Here is a 27,376-nt window from a genome sequence, read left to right on the forward strand (position 1 = left end):
TATCATTGCCCTTTCAAAATCAACATTTACACACACTTTTCAACTAAAACCAACATATTTATCTTTGCCGATTTGAGGGGTTATTCTAAAATACATACATATATTGTTAATCATTTAAATCAATTCACACAATAGGCACTAAATTTTGTCATTCGTCCTCGATACTCATATCGCCGTCTCTTTCTTACACCATGACCGCTATCTTCCTCGTGGTGGTTGATGGTGATTGTTGCCTGACTGAAGGTGATGATTATATAGTTTGTATGTTTCGAATTATATATTTTTGTATGTTTCAGATTATAATTGTTGTATTGTCGTCGTTTTGTTCGAAGATCGACTGTGGTGGTGTCGGAGATTGACGTTTGTGGTGCTGGCAGACGACTAAGGTTGTTTGTGGTGGTGTGTATGGCCAGAGTTTGATGGTGGTGGTGGTTGATGGTCGTCAGAAGTAGTTTGTGGTGGTTGAAGATGATTGTAAGTGGTTGTAGGTGGCTTAAAGTGGTGGTCAAATTGCATGATTGTTTATGCATATTTTTTAAGATGGCTGAGAGTTAAAGAAAAATGAAAAACACAAAATGTCAAATGACAACTTTACCCCTGTGAACTATAAAGACCTTGTATTGTAGCTCACATAACATAGTTAGCAGATGTCAGCCTGTCTAGCGTGGCCTGCCTCTCTTAGCAAGAAGTCAGGAGTTCGACTCCTGTGGGGTACAACATTGCACACAAGGTTTCTAGAGAAAGGAGAGTATCAACTGCGGGAGATGAACGTGTGGATGGTTTAGTCCCCCTGGATAATTCCAAGCTGTCAAAATAAATATATAAATATATTATAATTAACTTAATATAATTAATATAATCTCTCTTATACTTAAAGTAAACACACAATTGAGTGACAATTCCCATCAAAAATAAATCTTAGCCCTCCAATCTTTTAAACTCCACTAATCATAGCCGTTCAATTCAGATCATGCCCTTAATCATGTGATATAGCATTGATTAGCAAATAAACAGAAAAAATTAACCCTTAACAAAAAAAGGTCGGGATTTAGAAGACAAATTAGGGATCGATCCATCTCAAATCATTTACAGAGCTACGCACTCTTCTTCAACACTCAAAACACTCTCATCAGTCGAACCTCACACAAATTGGGATACTTGATCCCTTGATCAACCAAAAACCCCTAAATAGGTTCTTCATCTAATCCTCTATCCATCGCAAAACAAATTACAAACAATCAAATTGGTCGCCAATTCTGACTCACGCTAATCCTTTTTTTTTTCCTTTCCATTTATTGATCCAAAAACCCTAACAACATAATATTTTCCTCAATCATTCAAATAGTCTGCTAAATTGAAACGATCAAAACCATATTCGCTTACAAGTGGAGCATCGAATCTGAAGAAATCGATGAATTGTGGTTCCAAACTGGAATTGTGTAGAAATCGATGAAATTAGGGTTCTTTATCGTGTTTATCGTATTTAATTCGATTTGAAGTTTACATGTATCAACAGTAACAATTACGTCTAATGTTGATTAGGGTTCTTCATTGTGTATATCATATTTGATTCGATTTGAAGTTTACATACATCAACAAGACACCACGAAGAAAGAGACAAAAAAATTAAAATTAGGGTTTATCAGATAGATATTATATATGATTTGACCATATGCAATTAGGGAGTGAAAACTCAAAGGGTTAGTCGGATCTCTTTTCTTCTTCACGATTTCTTCAATTGTTCAATTTTATTAATTATATAATTCGTTTTGCAAAACTATCCAACCACATCGATTCTTATTACTTTGTTATTGTTGCAGGAATAATTGTTGGACGACCAAGTCTATCAGATTTATTTGTTAGTGTAGATTTGTATTTGCTTACTTCTTATTTGTTGTTGTATCATTTTAATATAAGGTAGTATATATCAAAACTTCTGAATTTTTTGATTGTTAAAATATGGGTTAAATTGTGGATTATTTGATGCTGTATATTTTCTTCTTGACAAAATGTATAAATTCAACATAAATTTTGATTTTTTGTTTTTATATACAGTCTACCACATTCGGAGCTGTAGAACGTATTTTATGAAAAGATCTTGCTTCTCGCCAGGGGGTAAGTTACTCAACTAATAAAGGGCGTAAACTGCTGTGATTCAGTTAGCTAAAAAGGAGTAAGTTACTCAACTAATAAATGGGTCATAAGAGTAAAATAAGAACAGTTATCTAAAAAGGAAATGGGTTAAGTGAGTCTATTTTGATTCATACGTTGTATTGGGTTTGGTTCAAAATTTCATCTTGATTTAGGTGTATTGTTTGAAAGGACCCATTCATATCGATTATAAACGATTCACATTAGTTGATTACATTGCGAGGTTCTAACCTCTATATGATACTTTTTACAAACATTGCATTCTGTGACGACCCAGAAATTTTTGACCAAATTTAAACTTAATCTTTATATGATTTCGACAAGATAAGCAAAGTTTGTAATATTGATTCTCAAAATTTTTGAACTAATGTTATATATTCAGTTAACCTTTGACTATTGACCGACGATTCACGAACATCTATTTGTAAATATATATATATATATATATATATATATATATATATATATATATATATATATATATATATATATATATATATATATATACAACAAGTTGGAATATTAATTATTAAAATTAATTATAAATAACTTGCAATGTGTATTTAAAGACTAATTTATGTATACTAAATAAAGATATATACATATATATAATTTCAAGTTATTTAGTAAACGATAGTAACATTCGTTTATTAATTCGATTGATATTTAGATAAGTTAACTAATATGTTTAAGATGAACCAGTAAAACACTAATTTGCTACAGTATTTTTGAATTGCTACGGTACCCGAAAAGCTACAGTGTTTTTGAAAACCACTATTTGCTACAGTAAAAATCATTTTGCTACAGTAAAACACTATTTCAAAATGAAAAATGTATGTATATTTTACAAATGTTATAAAATATAATATTAACTTAGATATAAAACGTTTTGTTTTAAAATAATATTATTATATATTAAGATGTTAATTTATAGAAGCAAATGACCAAAACACTCAAATGAATAAGTTACATTTCAATTAGTATAATTATTGGTGAATTAAGTATAATTATTAATAAAGGTACAATTCGCGAAAGGTAAAGTGCTAGTTTTCTAAGCGTACTAAAATGCGTTCGAGAAACCGGAACCGGGACATAAGTCGAGTGACAATGTACGAGTCATCGGAACAAAAATTACAAGTCAACTATGCACGTGAATTTAATATAATATATAATTAATTATATAAATTAAATTTATTATATATATTATAAAAATATGTCGATAAACAAGAAAACAAAACATAGTGAGCTGGAGACAGGTGGCCATGCGATCGCATGGCCATAAGCCCTTCAAACCATGTGATCGCATGGCAGTGGGGGACAGGCAAGGTGTATAAAGCTCGATCAAATTTTGATTCAGGTTCACTCATTCATCTCTCGATCTCAATCTCTTTTCTCTAAATATATATATTAATATTATTATTATTATTATTAATATTATTATTATTATTATTATTATTATTATTATTATTATTAAGATTAATATTATTATTATTAATCGTATTATCATTATTAGTAGTATTATTATTAGTATTATACATAAAATACTACGACGAGGTCATGAGCGAGTTATTTCAAAACGGTTTTTGCGAGCGGGATAGAGCTAAGGAAATTATGGATTATAGCTATGGAAGTTATGGTTATGGTTAGAGGGTATTGCTCGTGAGTCAAACTAGTGTTTATCATCTCCGTTACATCTACGTATTTTCCTGCAATATTGAATCACAATATTAATACGTAAGCATTTATATCTTATCTTTTATATATTAATAGTGTATCCATGTCTAGTGCTCGAGTATATATGTTTATGCATGCTTGTATGCTTTAATTTTATCGTTAGATAGTTTATGATGAATCACGAATTTGATACATATGCTACTGATATAAAGTATATGATATGCATGTTTTTGGAAAGCTGGCGAAAAATTATTAACTTTTCATTTAGAAATCGCGTGATTTCAATGAACGGATTAAAAGATATGGTCAACTGAATTATGATTAATATTAATTGAAATTGTGTTTGAAAATGTAAATTGATATTTAAACAACTTGTCTATGAGATTGATAAATTGAATTTTTAGATATTACTAATCGAGTAAATGAATTTCTATATAAGGCACATTTTGTTTTGTTGATCAATTGTCAAAGTTGAATGTCTTATCATGTTTTAAAGCTTTATAAACACTATAATCTGATTTTACAAGTATTGGAAAACTATGTGAAATAATAAAATATTTTCGATTGCCATGATAATTTAAATATAATATAGCTCCTGAAATAAATAATATCTTGAGTTTGATAAACTATAAATTCGTTCAATTATCAAGACTTATACTATGTTAATAAACATGTATAGATTTAAAGATCATATTGGGTCAGGTTGACTTTTGAGATGACTTTTGTTAACTTCTGCGTGTTGGTCTCGAGCATTAGGATTGTGATACACTATGACCCGACCTAGCATGTTAGACATGTAATGACCAACATATATTCTCTAGGTTGAGATCTACGATTATTTTGCATTTCGAGTTTTGGTCACATTTCGGTGAATGACCTTATGTGCTGCTAAGGTGAGTTTATAGATCCCTTTTTAATTGCTTTTACAATATATATTTTTGGACTGAGAATACATGTACTTTATTTTAAACGCAATGGATAAAAGTACATACTAAATTCTACACCGAGTTTGAACCAAAAATCCCTTAACTTTGGTAACTAGTAACTGCCAGTTATAAGAACTGGTGGGCGCGAGTAGTTGTATATGGATCCATAGGGCTTGAAATCCCCGTCTGTTCCAGGTATAGAAACCCTAGCCTGGACTATAAAATAGACGTATGCTATTTGAGTTTAGTACACGTTGGATTGCGTGTATTGTACATGTCGGTTGCATGTATGTTAAAACAGGGGTACTTATTATAACGTTAAAGTTTAGTTACCAGGGTGCTCAATTTCGTAGAATATTTTGATAAACGTTTCTGGATGAAACAACTGAAATCTTGTGATCTACCTTAATATACAGATTATGCGCAACATTAAAACTATGAACTCACCAACCTTTATGTTGACACTTTTAAGCATGTTTATTCTCAGGCCCCTAGAAGTCTTCCGCTGTTTGCTTATACGTTATACAAGTTATGTGCATGGAGTCATACATGCTTTATTCGAGAAAACTTTGCATTCACAAAATTATCACCATGTATCTTATTTTGACTGCATTGACAACAGATGTATTATGGTAAACTATTATTTACGGTGATTGTCTATACGATATTTACCAATGATATTATCATGTTTCCCAAATATAATTGACTAATCTGTCATTCATCTATCAACAATCTTTTTAAACTCAAATGATTTGAATGCAACGTCTTTTGAAATATGCCATGCATGACTCCAAGTAATATCTTTAAAATGAGAAAATGCACAGTGGAAGATTTCTTTCAAACCTGAGAATAAACATGCATAAAAGTGTCAACCAAAAGGTTGGTGAGTTCATTAGTTTATCATAAACATTCATTTCCATCATTTTAATAGACTACAAAATTTCAAATATTTAACCGCACATGTAACCCGTGTACAAAACATGATACACATAACATGTCTATAAAAATCATTCATATGGTGAACACCTGGTAACCGATATTAACAAAATGCATCTAGAATATCCCCATCATTCCAGGACTCTCATCGGACATGATAAAATCAAAGTACTAAAGCATATTTAACCCGGATGGAGTTTGTTAGGCCCAATAGATCTATCTTTAGGATTCGCACCAATTAGGGTTTCTTTTCCCTAATTCTTAGATTACCGGACTAAAAGGGGTGATATCCGGTATAATAATCCAACCATAGAATGTAGTTTCAAGTACTTGTGTCTATTTCATAAAACAGTTATAAAAGCAGTGCATGTATTCTCAGTTCCAAAAAAATATATATTGCAAAAGCATTTAAAAAGGGAGCAAATGAAACTCACGATACGATATTTTGTAGTACAAATATGCATACGACGATACTGAACAAATGCAGGGTTAACCTCGGATTCACGAACCTATATTAGTTACGTATGTATTAAAACATGTAACAAGTTTATATATATACCCTCATAATTATATGTAAGCAAGTATGTATAATGAAAGGACCCGTCCTAATCCATCCGGACAACGTCCATATCGATTATAAACGATTCACAACAGTTGATTACATCGTGAGGTACTTGACCTCTATATGATACATTTTACAAACATTGCATTCGTTTTTGAAAAGACAATCTTTCATTACATCGATAGTTGACGGCAGGCATACCATTTCATAATATATCTAACTATAATTGACTTAATAATAATCTTGATAAACGCAACGACTCGAATGCAACGTCTTTTAAAATATGTCATGAATGACTCCAAGTAATATCTCTAAGATGATCAAATGCACAGCGGAAGATTTCTTTCATTCCTGAGAATAAACATGCTTTCAAGTGTCAACCAAAAGGCTGGTGAGTTCATTAGTTTAACATAAATAATCATTTCAATCATTTTAATAGACCACAAGATTTTCATTTCTCATAAATAAACGTCCCATGCATAGAGACAAAAATATCATTCATATGGATTGAACACCTGGTAACCGACATTCACAATATGCATATAAGAATATCCCCATCATTCCGGGATCCTCCTTCGGACATGATATAAATTTCGAAATACTAAAGCATCCGGTACTTTGGATGGGGCTTGTTGGGCCTGATAGATCTATCTTTAGAGTTCGCGTCAATTAGGGTGTCTGTTCCCTAATTCTTAGATTACCAGACTTAATAAAAAGGGGCATATTCGGTTTAATAATCCAGCCATAAAATGTAGTTTCATTTACTCGTGTCTATTTCGTAAAACAGTTATAAAAGCAGCGCATGTATTCTCAGTCCCAAAAATATATATTGCAAAAGCATTTAAAAAGGGAATAATGAAACTCACAATACTGTATTTTGTAGTAAAAATACATATGACGTCATTTAACAAGAGTAGGGTTGACCTCGGATTCACGAACCTATATTAAGTATATATATTAACACCAAATATTAGTCGAACAAATTTATATATTTTATTATTAATAATATACTTGTTATTTTAATGAATTATATGTTTCATAATAATATAGTTATGTCATATGTATTAAATATATTTTCATATCAAATTATTTGTTATAAAAATGTTAAAATTAATAATAATGTTAAAAATGATATTAAAATATTGTTAATATTAATAATCATATCAATAACACTGATAATAATACTAGTTTTAAAATGATACTCTTATTTATAATGTTATTCTAATTATTTTCATAACAAAATATTTATATCTTTTTAATCATAATCCTTTCATAATCAAATTAAATAAATGAAGTATAATCTTCATATCATTAGGTTTATAATTATATACGTAGTTATATTCATCGAGTTTTTAATTAGTAATGATAATAACAATAATAATGATAATAATAATAATAATAATAATAATAATAATAATAATAATAATAATAATAATAATAATAATAATAATAATAATAATAATAATAATAATAATAATAATAATAATAATAAAATTAATTGTAACAATAATAATAATAAAAATAGTAATCATAATATTAATAGAATACAACCTTTGGAGACAAGCTTAAAAGAAATATGACACCGCCCGGACTCGAACCCGAGACCTCTCGTTAACCCCTAAACACTCTCATCCATCCATCCATTTCCGTTTTTCTAAAATTATTCTCACCCAAAAACCACTTAACCCGTTTATTCTGTTATCTTTTTCTTTTTAAATTAAAACCCAGTTAACATCATGAAAGAGTCATTTCTATCTTCAACATCATGTTATCATTATTTCGTTTTCTGTATATCATCATCAATATCACGATCACGTCCATAACCACCACTATTCATCATCGTCATTATTCACCGTATGAGTTGCAGGAAAATATAACAACAGCATTCGATCAACATCATTCGGGTCATTATTTATGGTATTTGTTCATCACCATTATTCGAACAGAAAGAAACGGAAACAGTGATGCAGTTATAAAAAATAAAAATAAAGTGAAGGTGGCGAGGAGGATGGTACGTGGTGGTAGGGTGGTGTTGCGTTGGTGGCTGTGGTGTGGCTGCAAAACAGAAAACAAACAGCGGTCGGGCCGTAAATCGAGCAAATGGTTTTTTTTTTGTTGCAGGAGGTTTCGTTCAAGTGGGTTTCGATTTTCATGTGATGGGGGTCCGGTGATTGATATAATGTTAGGGTGACGTTTAAAGTGAAGTTGGTGTTGTCAATGGTGGTTGGAGATAGATGAATCAAAGCAGTAAACAGGACCCAAAAGCACCAAAAGCCTTCGGCTTTCCTGGTGCAGTTTGAAACTGAACAAAGTGATGAAGATGGCGGTAGTTCTTGGTTACACACGGTGGAGTAAAATGGCGGTTTGGTTCTAATCGAAGTTGCAACTGAAATAATGGCAGCGGGTCAATGGTAATAGTAATGAGTGTTGTAATGGTTTAGATGAATGAGGTAATCAATGGTGGTGTTGTGGTATGTAACTTTGGTTGGTAACAGTAGTTGAATTTAAGTAACATAATCAGTGGTTTTCTATTTCATCTTGGGATATTTCCATCATAACATAAAATAGGAGATGATTATTAATAGTTCGAGTGGTCTATCAGAGAAAGAAATATGTGTTGTAGTTGCAAAAGCAAGTTTAAGTGTGAAAGGGAGAATGTTAGTTAACACAAAAGTTTGGAATGGGATGGTGGTGTGTCGATGAAATGCATATGTATTTATAATATATATATATATATATATATATATATAATAATAATAATAATAATAATAATAATAATAATAATAATAATAATAATAATAATAATAATAATAATAATAATAATAATAATAATAATAATAATAATAATAATAATAATAATAATAATAATAATAATAATATATTAATCAATCAAGAGTTAGAGAAATGTAAATCCCGTTGTCACCTTTTATTTTATTTTAAGATTATCACATAGAGAAGAAGCACTCAAATGGAAAAAGTTGCCAACTTTTGATAGATTAAATAAAATAAAGTTTATTATTTGGATAACCTCACCTGTAAATGAAATTGATATTGATAATTTTGGAATCAAACAAGAAACTTTCGTTTATATAATAGGAATATATGTTCCCACTTGAATCATAAAAGTAGCCACTTTTTAAAAGAATGAATATATAATATGATTATATTATTACAATTATTAAACGAGTGAGAACAGAAAGAAACAAAGAGCTAAAAGTTGTAGCAGGTGGGATGGATATTTGATGCATGTAATTGTGTCACAGTATGCATTCGTCTAAGTTAGTTGTTGAACATAAACAAAAATAGTAATATTCCATTTGGTTAAATATAAGCCATGCATGTATATATATTAATCACAATAATCATCACCATAATAATAAAGTAATAATAAATAATTGAGTAGAGAATAAAACAAGATTGATATTTTAATTAAGTTAGTGCTTGTGATGGTGTTAGGTTAATGATTATCGTTACAATGATATGCATATATATCAATATAAATATGCCAGTAGTGATAGCAATTGGTAACAGATGGTGGGAATATATATTAAACAAAGTTGTATGTGGGGTGTCCTGAATTAATAAAAGAAGAGTATAATGTGATTATGAATGTGATATATCGGACAATCAAACAAAAGTGAATATATCATTCTCCAATTTAGTCCCAATTACAAAACAAATGATTTTGTGCAGAAAATATATATTAGTGGCGAATAAAAGTCTTCGAAATATTTCCAAATTTTTTACAGTAATTAAATTTATTTAAAAAAAATTGGCCATTAACTATTAAAATTATTAAATAAAAATTTAATTCGCTATTCGCGCTCGTTCCAAGGTAAAATACAAAAAGTATTTAAATTTGATAATTAGATCCTAAATTCATTTCTAATAAGCCTATAATTTATATTACTCATTTTCGGATCACCGTTTATTTTGAAATCACACAAGTTCGAATTAACTTCTATAAATAATAATCGAAACGTCCAACGAGTATTACATTCATTTAATATTTATTTTTAATATACTTTATTTATATATAGAGATATATTTTAGATAATAATTATTATAATATCCTATTTTTATTTTATTAATTTTTAATAACAACAACACATAATACTTCAAATTATATTTCGAATTATTATTTATATATACATACACACATATCTATTTACAATTAATTATTCGTGAATCATCGAGAGCAGTCGAAGGTCAATTGTATATATGAAACAGTTCAAACTTTTTGAGACTCAACATTACAGACTTTGCTTATCGTGTCGAAATCATATAAAGATTAAGTTTAAATTTGGTCAAAAATTTCCGGGTCGTCACAGTACCTACCCGTTAAAGAAATTTCGTCCCGAAATTTGAGTTAGGTCGTCCTGACTATCAATAAAAATGTTTTCAAGACGAATATAAATTGATAAGATAGAATTTTATCATCAATAATAGTACAGATAAAACAATTTGATTATTCGAAGCGTACGAGTGAAGCTACCACAAAAGATTGAGATAGAGATTTAACTTTTGACGTAGTCTTGGTTGAATTTCAGAATTCAAGGGATTTAAAGATAATCTTCGAAATCTAAAAGATTTGATTCTTCGGCGAATAAGGAAATTAAGATCTCTATAATTAAATACGGTGAACTTCCTCGATTACTCTGTCTGATATTTCCCTTATAAATTAAATTCTTTCGTTCAATTATTATTATCATTCTAATACTTTCTTTCTTAGTTCATACATCCTAACGATTGTAAAAAAAATGCTTAATCCAGTTCTGATCCTTGTCCTCATCCTTACTATCGCAACAATCATTCTCCTTTTCCAACTTTCACCAGAGGAATCTGCTTTCTTCTACTTCTCCCTTGGGGTTATAATGTTTTTAATTCTCCCGTGTCTTTATGTTGCGATAAACATTGATATACACGGTTTGTAATTTATGTGTTGTTATCGGGCTTTATATTCTCCCTTATATTTCGGAGCTCTTTGCCTTTTTATTATCCTCTCGACCTCTAGTAAAGCGAGTAACGGTCCAGAATTCGTAAGTATGGAGGTTCGAATGAACTTAATGTTCTAAACAAGAAAGAACGTAATCGCTTGATTTGATTTGTTAAATTACCTGAATCACTGAGAATAGAACTATCAAGAATATACTTTCTTGATATGTTCAGAAGCTAAGCAGAATGAAAGAGTTATGTAACATGACACATGATGACGTTATAATCTGTGAATCATCATGTTCCATTAGAAACTCTGCATGACTTACTGTAATATAATCACGTTGATCAAGTGTCATTATATTATACTAATTCATGCATCAATTTCTTTACATTTCTCCAGAATTCATTCGTAAATTAAACTTAGATTTTACAGAAGTTTCCAATATAATGAAAAACAGGATGCACGAAGAGGTATATAATCTCGGACGAGAATATTTAAGAAAATATCCTTAAAAATATCGAAGATATTTATGATGATATTTTTGGAATTTCCAAGTTCGAAGGTTGACGAAGAAAAATTTTCCGCAAGATTTTAACATGACTACGGTGCAAGATATTCTCTAAAGATTTCATCGGATCCAGAATTACCTGGATTCTTTGAATATAGGGTATGGTCCTTGTATTTGTCCTTGGTCTCCTTCGTGGTTAGCTCAATCCGTTTTCCAGTTCCAACTTTTCTGAGCTTTTCCAACATACTATTCTTTATCATCAAACTTCTGACGATTAAGGTCGTTTACGGTTGTCTACGATTTTTGCTGCTTCATTCAGCTTTTTCAACATTCAGAGTATTGATTTGTAGACTGAGTGCTTTTCAGAATTTCAGAATGAAAGATCATAATCCTAAGAAATAAATGTTATACATATAACTGTTGATGTAGATATGCTGTGAGTTTTCAAAGTACTGATTGCTGATTCCCGATAATTGGTATGGCAGTTCTCGTTACAAGATATGGATGAGTATATGATAAGGATTCAATAGATAAATATAGTGATTTGTCGGAGAGATTTAAGCCAAGGAGCAACGAGGTTGCTGGTACATCTACTGGTAATATGGTGGAATATAAAAGAATTCTCTGGTATCAAAAGGGTAATCGTATATATCAGGCTTATTGTTGGAAAAATGATCTGATGAGTCAAAGTGTTTTGCAGGAGTTAGAGTCTGGAGTCCTAGAGTCTGAAGTTGCAGATTCTGATAAATTCAACGTTTTGATTACTTGATGATTAAGCTATGGAAAATTCTGGAGATTTGTTTAAATATTAAGAAGATTGTGTTTTGATTCTGTGTTATCTCTAGAAGATAAACTTTGCAGTCTTTAGAATATTTGTTAGTTTTAAGTTTATTGTAGTGACCCGAACTTTTCCATGTTTATATATATTAATTGAGATTGATATTTACATGATTAAATGTTTCTAACATGTTAAGCAATCAAACTTGTTAAGACTTGATTAATTGAAATATGTTTCATATAGACAATTGACCACCCAAGTTGACCGGTGATTCACGAACGTTAAAACTTGTAAAAACTATACAATGACATATATATGGTTATATATATAGTTAACATGTTTTTATTATAAGTATGTATCTCATTAAGTATTTTAACAATGAGTTATATACATAAAAATGAGACTATTAATTTAAGAAACTCGAAAACGATATATATAACGATTATCGTTATAACAACGTCTTACTAGGTACATATGAATCATATTAAGATATTGATACACTTGGTTAATTATTTAAATGATAAGTAAATATATTATTAAGTGTATTAACAATGAAATACATATGTAAAAATAAGACTACTAACTTAATGATTTCGAAACGAGACATATATGTAACGATTATCGTTGTAACGACATTTAACTGTATATACATCATACTAAGATATATTATATATCATAATATCATGATAATATAATAATTTAACATCTCATTTTTTATAATAAACAATGGGTTAACAACATTCAACAAGATCGTTAACCTAAAGGTTTCAAAACAACATTTACATGTAACGACTAACGATGACTTAACGACTCAGTTAAAATGTATATACATGTAGTGTTTTAATATGTATTCATACACATTTGAAAGACTTCAAGACACTTATCAAAATACTTCTACTTAACAAAAATGCTTACAATTACATCCTCGTTCAGTTTCATCAACAATTCTACTCGTATGCACCCGTATTCGTACTCGTACAATACACAGCTTTTAGATGTATGTACTATTGGTATATACACTCCAATGATCAGCTCTTAGCAGCCCATGTGAGTCACCTAATACATGTGGGAACCATCATTTGGCAACTAGCATGAAATATCTCATAAAATTACAAAAATATGAGTAATCATTCATGACTTATTTACATGAAAACAAAATTACATATCCTTTATATCTAATCCATACACCAACGACCAAAAACACCTACAAACACTTTCATTCTTCAATTTTCTTCATCTAATTGATCTCTCTCAAGTTCTATCTTCAAGTTCTAAGTGTTCTTCATATATTTTACAAGTTCTAGTTACATAAAATCAAGAATACTTTCAAGTTTGCTAGCTCACTTCCAATCTTGTAAGGTGATCATCCAACCTCAAGAAATCTTTGTTTCTTACAGTAGGTTATCATTCTAATACAAGGTAATAATCATATTCAAACTTTGGTTCAATTTCTATAACTATAACAATCTTATTTCAAGTGATGATCTTACTTGAACTTGTTTTCGTGTCATGATTCTGCTTCAAGAACTTCGAGCCATCCAAGGATCCGTTGAAGCTAGATCCATTTTTCTCTTTTCCAGTAGGTTTATCCAAGGAACTTAAGGTAGTAATGATGTTCATAACATCATTCGATTCATACATATAAAGCTATCTTATTCGAAGGTTTAAACTTGTAATCACTAGAACATAGTTTAGTTAATTCTAAACTTGTTCGCAAACAAAAGTTAATCCTTCTAACTTGACTTTTAAAATCAACTAAACACATGTTCTATATCTATATGATATGCTAACTTAATGATTTAAAACCTGGAAACACGAAAAACACCGTAAAATCAGATTTACGCCGTCGTAGTAACACCGCGGGCTGTTTTGGGTTAGTTAATTAAAAACTATGATAAACTTTGATTTAAAAGTTGTTATTCTGAGAAGATGATTTTTATTATGAACATGAAACTATATCCAAAAATTATGGTTAAACTCAAAGTGGAAGTATGTTTTCTAAAATGGTCATCTAGACGTCGTTCTTTCGACTGAAATGACTACCTTTACAAAAACGACTTGTAACTTATTTTTCCGACTATAAACCTATACTTTTCTGTTTAGATTCATAAAATAGAGTTCAATATGAAACCATAGCAATTTGATTCACTCAAAACGGATTTAAAATGAAGAAGTTATGGGTAAAACAAGATTGGATAATTTTTCTCATTTTAGCTACGTGAAAATTGGTAACAAATCTATTCCAACCATAACTTAATCAACTTGTATTGTATATTATGTAATCTTGAGATACCATAGACACGTATACAATGTTTCGACCTATCATGTCGACACATCTATATATATTTCGGAACAACCATAGACACTCTATATGTGAATGTTGGAGTTAGCTATACAGGGTTGAGGTTGATTCCAAAATATATATAGTTTGAGTTGTGATCAATACTGAGATACGTATACACTGGGTCGTGGATTGATTCAAGATAATATTTATCGATTTATTTCTGTACATCTAACTGTGGACAACTAGTTGTAGGTTACTAACGAGGACAGCTGACTTAATAAACTTAAAACATCAAAATATATTAAAAGTGTTGTAAATATATTTTAAACATACTTTGATATATATGTATATATTGTTATAGGTTCGTGAATCAACCAGTGGCCAAGTCTTACTTCCCGACGAAGTAAAAATCTGTGAAAGTGAGTTATAGTCCCACTTTTAAAATCTAATATTTTTGGGATGAGAATACATGCAGGTTTTATAAATGATTTACAAAATAGACACAAGTACGTGAAACTACATTCTATGGTTGAATTATCGAAATCGAATATGCCCCTTTATATTAAGTCTGGTAATCTAAGAATTAGGGAACAGACACCCTAATTGACGCGAATCCTAAAAATAGATCTATCGGGCCCAACAAGCCCCATCCAAAGTACCGGATGCTTTAGTACTTCGAAATTTATATCATATCCGAAGGGTGTCCCGGAATGATGGGGATATTCTTATATATGCATCTTGTTAATGTCGGTTACCAGGTGTTCACCATATGAATGATTTTTATCTCTATGTATGGGATGTGTATTGAAATATGAAATCTTGTGGTCTATTGTTACGATTTGATATATATAGGTTAAACCTATAACTCACCAACATTTTTGTTGACGTTTAAAGCATGTTTATTCTCAGGTGAATATTAAGAGTTTCCGCTGTTGCATACTAAAATAAGGACAAGATTTGGAGTCCATGTTTGTATGATATTGTGTAAAAACTGCATTCAAGAAACTGATTTCGATGTAACATATTTGTATTGTAAACCATTATGTAATGGTCGTGTGTAAACAGGATATTTTAGATTATCATTATTTGATAATCTACGTAAAGCTTTTTAAACCTTTATTTATGAAATAAAGGTTATGGTTTGTTTTAAAATGAATGCAGTCTTTGAAAAACGTCTCATATAGAGGTGAAAACCTCGCAACGAAATCAATTAATATGGAACGTTTTTAATCAATAAGAACGGGACATTTCAGTTGGTATCCGAGCGTTGGTCTTAGAGAACCAGAATTTTGCATTAGTGTGTCTTATCGAGTTTGTTAGGATGCATTAGTGAGTCTGGACTTCGACCGTGTTTACTTGAAAAATGATTGCTTAACAAATTTTGTTGGAAACTATATATTTTTAACATGTGAATATTATGTGATATATTAATCTCTTAACGCGTTTGATATTATGTGATAGATGTCTACCTCTAGAACAAGTCCCATTGACTCACCTAATAATAATGAAGAGTCAAATGTAAATTGGAATGATTCGTGGACTGATTCACAAGTTCTCGAAGAGGAACCGGAAGAAGAGTCGGAACCGGAAGAAGAATCGGAACCGGAAGAAGAATCGGAACCGGATGAAGAAATAGAACCGGTGGGGGAAATAATAAAACGGTTAAGTAAAAGAAAATCCTCAACCAACCGACCAAGGTTAATTATGGTCAATGGTGTTTCCGCCAAGGAAGCAAAATATTGGGAGGATTACCAATTCTCCGATGAATCGGATTCCGACGAGAATTCCGATGATGTTATAGAAATTACCCCAACTGAATTTAAAAAGGCAAAAGAAAATAATAAGGGAAAGGGCATAAAAATAGAGAAATCTAATTCCAACCCCGATGAACTTTATATGTATCGTCAACCCCCGAAGTCCTTAAGTTGTAACAATGACCCGGGAACCTCTAAACCACCAGGTTTTTCTAAACCAATGTGGACAACGACGGCTCGTATTAGGGGAACATCATATATCCCTAGAAACTTGGCAAAACGAACCAAAACCGAAGAAGAAGAAACGAGCGAGTCGGAATAAGATAGTTGTATTCGTGTGGTGTAATATATGTAATATAGTGTTCTTATGCTTTATGATATATGTAAAAATTGCTTGTATTAATAAGTATTTTTTTATGAATCTAACTCTTGTCTATTTTACAGTTTAAAAACACAAAATGGATAGACAACCCAATATTTTAAGAGACCTACCCGGAGACATGATTGATGAAATCTTGTCTAGAGTCGGCCAGAATTCCTCGGCACAACTATTTAAGGCGAGATCAGTTTGTAAGACATTCGAAGAACGTTCCAAGAATGTCTTGGTTTATAAGAGACTTTCGTTTGAAAGATGGGGGATATCACATTGGGAAACCCATAAGTTACGATGTGTTTACTTTGACGCATATATTGCGGGGAACCCAAATGCTATTTTACGCAACGGGTTAAGAAATTATTTTGACTCAATATATCCGAATATTGGACTTCGTGATTTAGAAAAAGCGGCTAACATGCAACATAAAGAAGCATGTTATGCTTACGGATTAGTAATGTTCGCTTCTCACCAAAGTGAGAACAAGAACATCGGGCTACAACTATTAAACAAAACGTTTCCACAAGTGACGGAGTCGGTAATTGGGGTAAGAAATGAGGTTTTTAGATTATTACGGGACTGTTGGACATTACGTAACCCTCGTCCCTTTGACGACGTTACAACACGCTGTCTTATCAACGGCCATAACGGTTATGTTGCACAAGACCAAGGATGGGAAGTACTCCTAGTAAAACCAGAATGCATGACTTGTTTCTGGACGTATGAATTACGTGTCTTTATTGCCTTTGCTGAACGACTTGTGTACTAGCTAGAATTATCTTCACAACTATCTTGTATCAAAGTTATTGTGTGCTATATTTCATGCTTTATGTAAAATAAGCGGTATTGTAAGTTTGTAAAATATTGTATAAAAGTTTGAACGCGAAATATTATTATAATCAGTTTTTCATATAGAATTGTAGTAGTTGAATTGTATATTAGCTACTAAGTATGAACTTAACGGGTAGGTACTACCCGAATTTAAACTTATAAAATGCTAATATGAAGAAAAAGCTTTTATAAATGAGTTCATATTATGCTACGAAATGCTATTAACTACTCTTAATATTCTGTATGATTAACTTGTTCCATTTAACTATTTTGAAGGAAATGGCACCGACTACTCGACACACCGTGAATATGAATGAAGAGGAATTCCTTACTTTTCTAGCTTCAAACATAGCCGCAGTACAGGCTGCGCTACATACCAACAATAACCTTGGATCTAGCAGTACAGAAAATCGTGTAGGATGCACCTACAAAGAATTCACTGCCTGCAAACCTTTGGAATTTGATGGAACCGAAGGACCGATCGGATTGAAACGGTGGACCGAGAAGGTCGAATCGGTGTTTGCCATAAGTAAGTGTACTGAAGAGGACAAAGTAAAGTACGCTACGCATACCTTCACAGGTTCTGCGTTAACATGGTGGAATACCTATCTAGAGCAAGTGGGACAAGACGATGCATACGCACTACCGTGGTCAGCATTCAAGCACTTGATGAACGAGAAGTACCGTCCCAGAACCGAGGTCAATAAGCTCAAGACAGAACTTAGAGGGTTACGAACCCAAGGATTTGATATTACCACGTACGAAAGACGATTCACAGAATTGTGCCTATTGTGTCCGGGAGCGTTCGAAGATGAGGAAGAGAAGATCGACGCGTTTGTGAAAGGATTACCGGAAAGAATCCAAGAAGATATAAGTTCACACGAGCCCGCCTCCATACAACAGGCATGTAGAATGGCTCACAAACTAGTGAACCAGATTGAAGAAAGAATTAAAGAACAGACTGCTGAAGAGGCCAATGTGAAGCAAGTCAAAAGAAAGTGGGAGGAAAACGGTGATAAGAATCGCCAATACAGCAACAACAGCAATTACAACAATAATCGCAACAATTATCCCAACAATCGCAACTACAACAAACGGCCCAACAACAACAACAACAACAGCAACTACAACAATCATCCTAACAACAATAATAACCGCAACAACAACAACAATCAGAAGCAGCTATGCCAAAGGTGTGAAAAGAATCACTCGGGGTTCTGCACCAAATTTTGCAACAAGTGTAAAAGAAATGGTCATAGCGCGGCGAATTGTGAGGTCTACGGACCAGGGGTTAATAGAACGAAAGGAACAAATGGTGTCGGAACTAGTAATGGCGGAGCAAGTAGTATCGGAGCAAGTTATGCCAATGTAGTTTGTTATAAATGTGGAAAACCGGGCCACATTATTAGAAATTGCCCGAACCAGGAGAACACGAATGGAAAAGGCCGTGGAAGAGTTTTCAATATTAATGCGGCAGAGGCACAGGAAGACCCGGAGCTTGTTACGGGTACGTTTCTTATTGACAATAAATCTGCTTACGTTTTATTTGATTCGGGTGCGGATAGAAGCTATATGAGTAGAGATTTTTGTGCTAAATTAAGTTGTCCATTGACGCCTTTGGATAGTAAATTTTTACTCGAATTAGCAAATGGTAAATTAATTTCAGCAGATAATATATGTCGGAATCGAGAAATTAAACTGGTTAGCGAAACATTTAAGATTGATTTGATACTAGTAGAGTTAGGGAGTTTTGATGTGATAATCGGTATGGACTGGTTGAAAGAAGTGAAAGCGGAGATCGTTTGTTACAAAAATGTAATTCGCATTATACGAGAAAAAGGAAAACCCTTAATGGTGTACGGAGAAAAGGGCAACACGAAGCTACATCTTATTAGTAATTTGAAGGCACAAAAACTAATAAGAAAAGGTTGCTATGCTGTTCTAGCATACGTCGAGAAAGTACAAACTGAAGAAAAGAGCATCAATGATGTTCCCGTCGCAAAAGAATTTCCCGATGTATTTCCGAAAGAATTACCGGGATTACCCCCACATCGATCCGTTGAATTTCAAATAGATCTTGTACCAGGAGCTGCACCAATAGCTCGTGCTCCTTACAGACTCGCACCCAGCGAGATGAAAGAACTACAAAGCCAATTACAAGAACTTTTAGAGCGTGGTTTCATTCGACCAAGCACATCACCGTGGGGAGCTCCTGTTTTGTTTGTCAAGAAGAAAGATGGTACATTCAGGTTGTGTATCGACTACCGAGAGTTGAACAAACTTACCATCAAGAACCGCTACCCACTACCGAGAATCGATGACTTATTTGATCAACTACAAGGCTCGTCTGTTTATTCAAAGATTAACTTACGTTCCGGGTATCATCAAATGCGGGTGAAAGAAGATGATATTCCAAAGACTGCTTTCAGAACACGTTACGGTCATTACGAGTTTATGGTCATGCCGTTTGGTTTAACTAATGCACCAGCTGTGTTCATGGACCTTATGAACCGAGTGTGTGGACCATACCTTGACAAGTTTTTCATTGTTTTCATTGATGACATACTTATTTACTCAAAGAATGACCAAGAACACGGTGAACATTTGAGAAAGGTGTTAGAAGTATTGAGGAAGGAAGAATTGTACGCTAAGTTTTCAAAGTGTGCATTTTGGTTGGAAGAAGTTCAATTCCTCGGTCACATAGTGAACAAAGAAGGTATTAAGGTGGATCCGGCAAAGATAGAAACTGTTGAAAAGTGGGAAACCCCGAAAACTCCGAAACACATACGCCAGTTTTTAGGACTAGCTGGTTACTACAGAAGGTTCATCCAAGACTTTTCCAGAATAGCAAAACCCTTGACTGCATTAACGCATAAAGGGAAGAAATTTGAATGGAATGATGAACAAGAGAAAGCGTTTTAGTTATTGAAGAAAAAGCTAACTACGGCACCTATATTGTCATTGCCTGAAGGGAATGATGATTTTGTGATTTATTGTGATGCATCAAAGCAAGGTCTCGGTTGTGTATTAATGCAACGAACGAAGGTGATTGCTTATGCGTCTAGACAATTGAAGATTCACGAACAAAATTATACGACGCATGATTTGGAATTAGGCGCGGTTGTTTTTGCATTAAAGACTTGGAGGCACTACTTATATGGGGTCAAAAGTATTATATATACCGACCACAAAAGTCTTCAACACATATTTAATCAGAAACAACTGAATATGAGGCAGCGTAGGTGGATTGAATTATTGAATGATTACGACTTTGAGATTCGTTACCACCCGGGGAAGGCAAATGTGGTAGCCGATGCCTTGAGCAGGAAGGACAGAGAACCCATTCGAGTAAAATCTATGAATATAATGATTCATAATAACCTTACTACTCAAATAAAGGAGGCGCAACAAGGAGTTTTAAAAGAGGGAAATTTAAAGGATGAAATACCCAAAGGATCGGAGAAGCATCTTAATATTCGGGAAGACGGAACCCGGTATAGGGCTGAAAGGATTTGGGTACCAAAATTTGGGGATATGAGAGAAATGGTACTTAGAGAAGCTCATAAAACCAGATACTCAATACATCCTGGAACGGGGAAGATGTACAAGGATCTCAAGAAACATTTTTGGTGGCCGGGTATGAAAGCCGATGTTGCTAAATACGTAGGAGAATGTTTGACGTGTTCTAAGGTCAAAGCTGAGCATCAGAAACCATCAGGTCTACTTCAACAACCCGAAATCCCGGAATGGAAATGGGAAAACATTACCATGGATTTCATCACTAAATTGCCAAGGACTGCAAGTGGTTTTGATACTATTTGGGTAATAGTTGATCGTCTCACCAAATCAGCACACTTCCTACCAATAAGAGAAGATGACAAGATGGAGAAGTTAGCACGACTGTATTTGAAGGAAGTCGTCTCCAGACATGGAATACCAATCTCTATTATCTTTGATAGGGATGGCAGATTTATTTCAAGATTCTGGCAGACATTACAGCAAGCATTAGGAACTCGTCTAGACATGAGTACTGCCTATCATCCACAAACTGATGGGCAGAGCGAAAGGACGATACAAACGCTTGAAGACATGCTACGAGCATGTGTTATTGATTTCGGAAACAGTTGGGATCGACATCTACCGTTAGCAGAATTTTCCTACAACAACAGCTACCATTCAAGCATTGAGATGGCGCCGTTTGAAGCACTTTATGGTAGAAAGTGCAGGTCTCCGATTTGTTGGAGTGAAGTGGGGGATAGACAGATTACGGGTCCGGAGATTATACAAGAAACTACCGAGAAGATCATCCAAATTCAACAACGGTTGAAAACCGCCCAAAGTCGACAAAAGAGCTACGCTGACATTAAAAGAAAAGATATAGAATTTGAAATTGGAGAGATGGTCATGCTTAAAGTTTCACCTTGGAAAGGCGTTGTTCGATTTGGTAAACGAGGGAAATTAAATCCAAGGTATATTGGACCATTCAAGATTATTGATCGTGTCGGACCAGTAGCTTACCGACTTGAGTTACCTCAACAACTCGCAGTTGTACATAACACTTTCCACGTCTCGAATTTGAAGAAATGTTTTGCTAAAGAAGATCTCACTATTCCATTAGATGAAAACCAAATCAACGAAAAACTCCAATTCATCGAAGAACCAGTTGAAATAATGGATCGTGAGGTTAAAAGACTTAAGCAAAACAAGATACCAATTGTTAAGGTTCGATGGAATGCTCGTAGAGGACCCGAGTTCACCTGGGAGCGTGAAGATCAGATGAAGAAGAAATACCCGCATCTATTTCCAGAAGATTCGTCAACACCTTCAACAGCTTAAAATTTCGGGACGAAATTTATTTAACGGGTAGGTACTGTAGTGACCCGAACTTTTCCATGTTTATATATATTAATTGAGATTGATATTTACATGATTAAATGTTTCCAACATGTTAAGCAATCAAACTTGTTAAGACTTGATTAATTGAAATATGTTTCATATAGACAATTGACCACCCAAGTTGACCGGTGATTCACGAACGTTAAAACTTGTAAAAACTATACAATGACATATATATGGTTATATATATAGTTAACATGTTTTTATTATAAGTATGTATCTCATTAAGTATTTTAACAATGAGTTATATACATAAAAATGAGACTATTAATTTAAGAAACTCGAAAACGATATATATAACGATTATCGTTATAACAACGTCTTACTAGGTACATATGAATCATATTAAGATATTGATACACTTGGTTAATTATTTAAATGATAAGTAAATATATTATTAAGTGTATTAACAATGAAATACATATGTAAAAATAAGACTACTAACTTAATGATTTCGAAACGAGACATATATGTAACGATTATCGTTGTAACGAAATTTAACTGTATATACATCATACTAAGATATATTATATATCATAATATCATGATAATATAATAATTTAACATCTCATTTTTTATAATAAACAATGGGTTAACAACATTCAACAAGATCGTTAACCTAAAGGTTTCAAAACAACATTTACATGTAACGACTAACGATGACTTAACGACTCAGTTAAAATGTATATACATGTAGTGTTTTAATATGTATTCATACACTTTTGAAAGACTTCAAGACACTTATCAAAATACTTCTACTTAACAAAAATGCTTACAATTACATCCTCGTTCAGTTTCATCAACAATTCTACTCGTATGCACCCGTATTCGTACTCGTACAATACACAGCTTTTAGATGTATGTACTATTGGTATATACACTCCAATGATCAGCTCTTAGCAGCCCATGTGAGTCACCTAACACATGTGGGAACCATCATTTGGCAACTAGCATGAAATATCTCATAAAATTACAAAAATATGAGTAATCATTCATGACTTATTTACATGAAAACAAAATTACATATCCTTTATATCTAATCCATACACCAACGACCAAAAACACCTACAAACACTTTCATTCTTCAATTTTCTTCATCTAATTGATCTCTCTCAAGTTCTATCTTCAAGTTCTAAGTGTTCTTCATATATTTTACAAGTTCTAGTTACATAAAATCAAGAATACTTTCAAGTTTGCTAGCTCACTTCCAATCTTGTAAGGTGATCATCCAACCTCAAGAAATCTTTGTTTCTTACAGTAGGTTATAATTCTAATACAAGGTAATAATCATATTCAAACTTTGGTTCAATTTCTATAACTATAATAATCTTATTTCAAGTGATGATCTTACTTGAACTTGTTTTCGTGTCATGATTCTGCTTCAAGAACTTCGAGCCATCCAAGGATCCGTTGAAGCTAGATCCATTTTTCTCTTTTCCAGTAGGTTTATCCAAGGAACTTAAGGTAGTAATGATGTTCATAACATCATTCGATTCATACATATAAAGCTATCTTATTCGAAGGTTTAAACTTGTAATCACTAGAACATAGTTTAGTTAATTCTAAACTTGTTCGCAAACAAAAGTTAATCCTTCTAACTTGACTTTTAAAATCAACTAAACACATGTTCTATATCTATATGATATGCTAACTTAATGATTTAAAACCTGGAAACACGAAAAACACCGTAAAATCGGATTTACGCCGTCGTAGTAACACCGCGGGCTGTTTTGGGTTAGTTAATTAAAAACTATGATAAACTTTGATTTAAAAGTTGTTATTCTGAGAAGATGATTTTTATTATGAACATGAAACTATATCCAAAAATTATGGTTAAACTCAAAGTGGAAGTATGTTTTCTAAAATGGTCATCTAGACGTCGTTCTTTCGACTGAAATGACTACCTTTACAAAAATGACTTGTAACTTATTTTTCCGACTATAAACCTATACTTTTCTGTTTAGATTCATAAAATAGAGTTCAATATGAAACCATAGCAATTTGATTCACTCAAAACGGATTTAAAATGAAGAAGTTATGGGTAAAACAAGATTGGATAATTTTTCTCATTTTAGCTACGTGAAAATTGGTAACAAATCTATTCCAACCATAACTTAATCAACTTGTATTGTATATTATGTAATCTTGAGATACCATAGACACGTATACAATGTTTCGACCTATCATGTCGACACATCTATATATATTTCGGAACAACCATAGACACTCTATATGTGAATGTTGGAGTTAGCTATACAGGGTTGAGGTTGATTCCAAAATATATATAGTTTGAGTTGTGATCAATACTGATATACGTATACACTGGGTCGTGGATTGATTCAAGATAATATTTATCGATTTATTTCTGTACATCTAACTGTGGACAACTAGTTGTAGGTTACTAACGAGGACAGCTGACTTAATAAACTTAAAACATCAAAATATATTAAAAGTGTTGTAAATATATTTTAAACATACTTTGATATATATGTATATATTGTTATAGGTTCGTGAATCAACCAGTGGCCAAGTCTTACTTCCCGACGAAGTAAAAATCTGTGAAAGTGAGTTATAGTCCCACTTTTAAAATCTAATATTTTTGGGATGAGAATACATGCAGGTTTTATAAATGATTTACAAAATAGACACAAGTACGTGAAACTACATTCTATGGTTGAATTATCGAAATCAAATATGCCCCTTTATATTAAGTCTGGTAATCTAAGAATTAGGGAACAGACACCCTAATTGACGCGAATCCTAAAGATAGATCTATCGGGCCCAACAAGCCCCATCCAAAGTACCGGATGCTTTAGTACTTCGAAATTTATATCATATCCGAAGGGTGTCCCGGAATGATGGGGATATTCTTATATATGCATCTTGTTAATGTCGGTTACCAGGTGTTCACCATATGAATGATTTTTATCTCTATGTATGGGATGTGTATTGAAATATGAAATATTGTGGTCTATTGTTACGATTTGATATATATAGGTTAAACCTATAACTCACCAACATTTTTGTTGACGTTTAAAGCATGTTTATTCTCAGGTGAATATTAAGAGCTTCCGCTGTTGCATACTAAAATAAGGACAAGATTTGGAGTCCATGTTTGTATGATATTGTGTAAAAACTGCATTCAAGAAACTGATTTCGATGTAAATCCTATCTCGGTGATCTTTAAAACGATCCATATTTTTATCAAAATGTCTATCAGTACAATTACTACCCCAGATATGGCTAAAATTGAAAAGGCTGGTGGTTCTAGCAAGTTTCAGGAAGATCTGAAAGCTGTTGAGAAGATGGATAAAGACTCTACTTGCAATAAAGCTTCTGCCTATAAAGTACAAAACTTTATGAATTATCTTGATAATGAAAAAGTGAGAATGTTTCAGTACTTGTTGCTTGACTTTAAGTGGTGTTTAGAAGATATTGATAGGTTAAGTACACAAATTTTTGATCTTAAAAATGTCATCAAAGACAAAGATGCTGAAATTAAAGACTTAAAAAAATGTGAGGTTGAACTTGACACCTATAAAATGGCATACACAGAAGAAACTAAAAGATTAAATATTGAATTAGGAAGATCAATTAAAAGGTCAAAACATTATGAATCAATTTGTAAATCCTGGTGTGTATCTTCCAAAAAGAATTCTGATGCTATTGCCAAACAAATTCCAAATGATGTCAAAGCTATACTAGGTGAAAACTACATATTAAATAATAATGTGGAAGTTGATCCAAGTGTATTTAAACCTGACATTTTACCAAACACATTTGTAAAATTTGATGGTGACAAAAAGATTTTAACTAATGCTTTTGTAAGATCTTTAGATCCTGTTGAACCTTCTGAGACTATAATACTTGAAAGCAGAAATCCACTAGAGTCTGAACTTTTGAAACCTTCAGACTCTAATAGTTTAGTCTCTCAAAATAATAATGTATGTTCTGACCTAGAGTCTGACACCCAAGAGTCAAGTTGCAAGAGCAATTATGAATCATCCTCTGTCACTGACACTTGTCCAGATCCAAAAAGGTTAACTAAAAGAAGGTCAAAGTCAAAACAAGCTAAGACTATTCAAAAACTCAAAAAGAAAATTTCAAAACTCAATGAAAAAATCAAGAGTCAAGAAAAACCTTCAGTTAAAAGAACATCTTGTTTTCCTAAGGAAATTAAGAAGATATGGAAACCCAAAGTTTGTGAAAATAAAAGTGTCTTACAATCTGTTAAGGACAAGTTGATTTGGATTGGAAACAAGGCTTTTGTTTGGAGAGTAAAGAGCACTCCAACTGAACCCACTGAAAAGTGGGTTCCCCTTAAAAACTAACTATTTTCTTTTGTTTGTGTCTTGTGTAACAGGGTAACATGTGGTATTTGGATAGTGGTTGCTCAAAACACATGACTGGATGCAAAGAGCATCTTGTAGGGTTAGTTGAAGAAAAAGGTCCTTCTGTAAGATATGGTGATAATTCAGTTGTAAAGATTATTGGTTATGGTACTGTTATAGCTGGAAGTGTTTCATTTAAGAAAGTTGCTTTAGTTGAAGGGTTAAAGCATAATCTGCTAAGTGTAAGCCAAATTGCTGATGAAGATTGAAGAATCCATTAATGTTTCTTTTGATGAAAGTTCTATAGAAATGGATCAGTCATCCAGTACTGAGCAATCTGCACTTGGTGAATTGTCAAATTTAATTTCTGAAAATAGTGTTCAGACTCTGGATTCAGAGTCTGAGTCAGATGAACCTAATTTGTCTGGGTTGA

General features: G+C 32.4%; 1 long non-coding RNA gene across 1 annotated transcript in view; it reads left to right on the forward strand.

The window, feature by feature from the left end:
* The first annotated feature begins 1,819 nt into the window (after positions 1-1,819).
* The window catches only part of LOC139898029 (uncharacterized), a 69,460-nt gene continuing 43,903 nt past the window's right edge, over positions 1,820-27,376 (forward strand). The window contains exons 1-2 of the long non-coding RNA XR_011776859.1: positions 1,820-1,917; positions 2,056-2,115. This is a non-coding gene — a long non-coding RNA (uncharacterized lncRNA). The remainder of the gene's footprint in view (positions 1,918-2,055; positions 2,116-27,376) is intronic.

This window comes from Rutidosis leptorrhynchoides, chromosome 3 (genome assembly GCF_046630445.1).
Source record: "Rutidosis leptorrhynchoides isolate AG116_Rl617_1_P2 chromosome 3, CSIRO_AGI_Rlap_v1, whole genome shotgun sequence".
Taxonomy (NCBI): domain Eukaryota; kingdom Viridiplantae; phylum Streptophyta; class Magnoliopsida; order Asterales; family Asteraceae; genus Rutidosis; species Rutidosis leptorrhynchoides.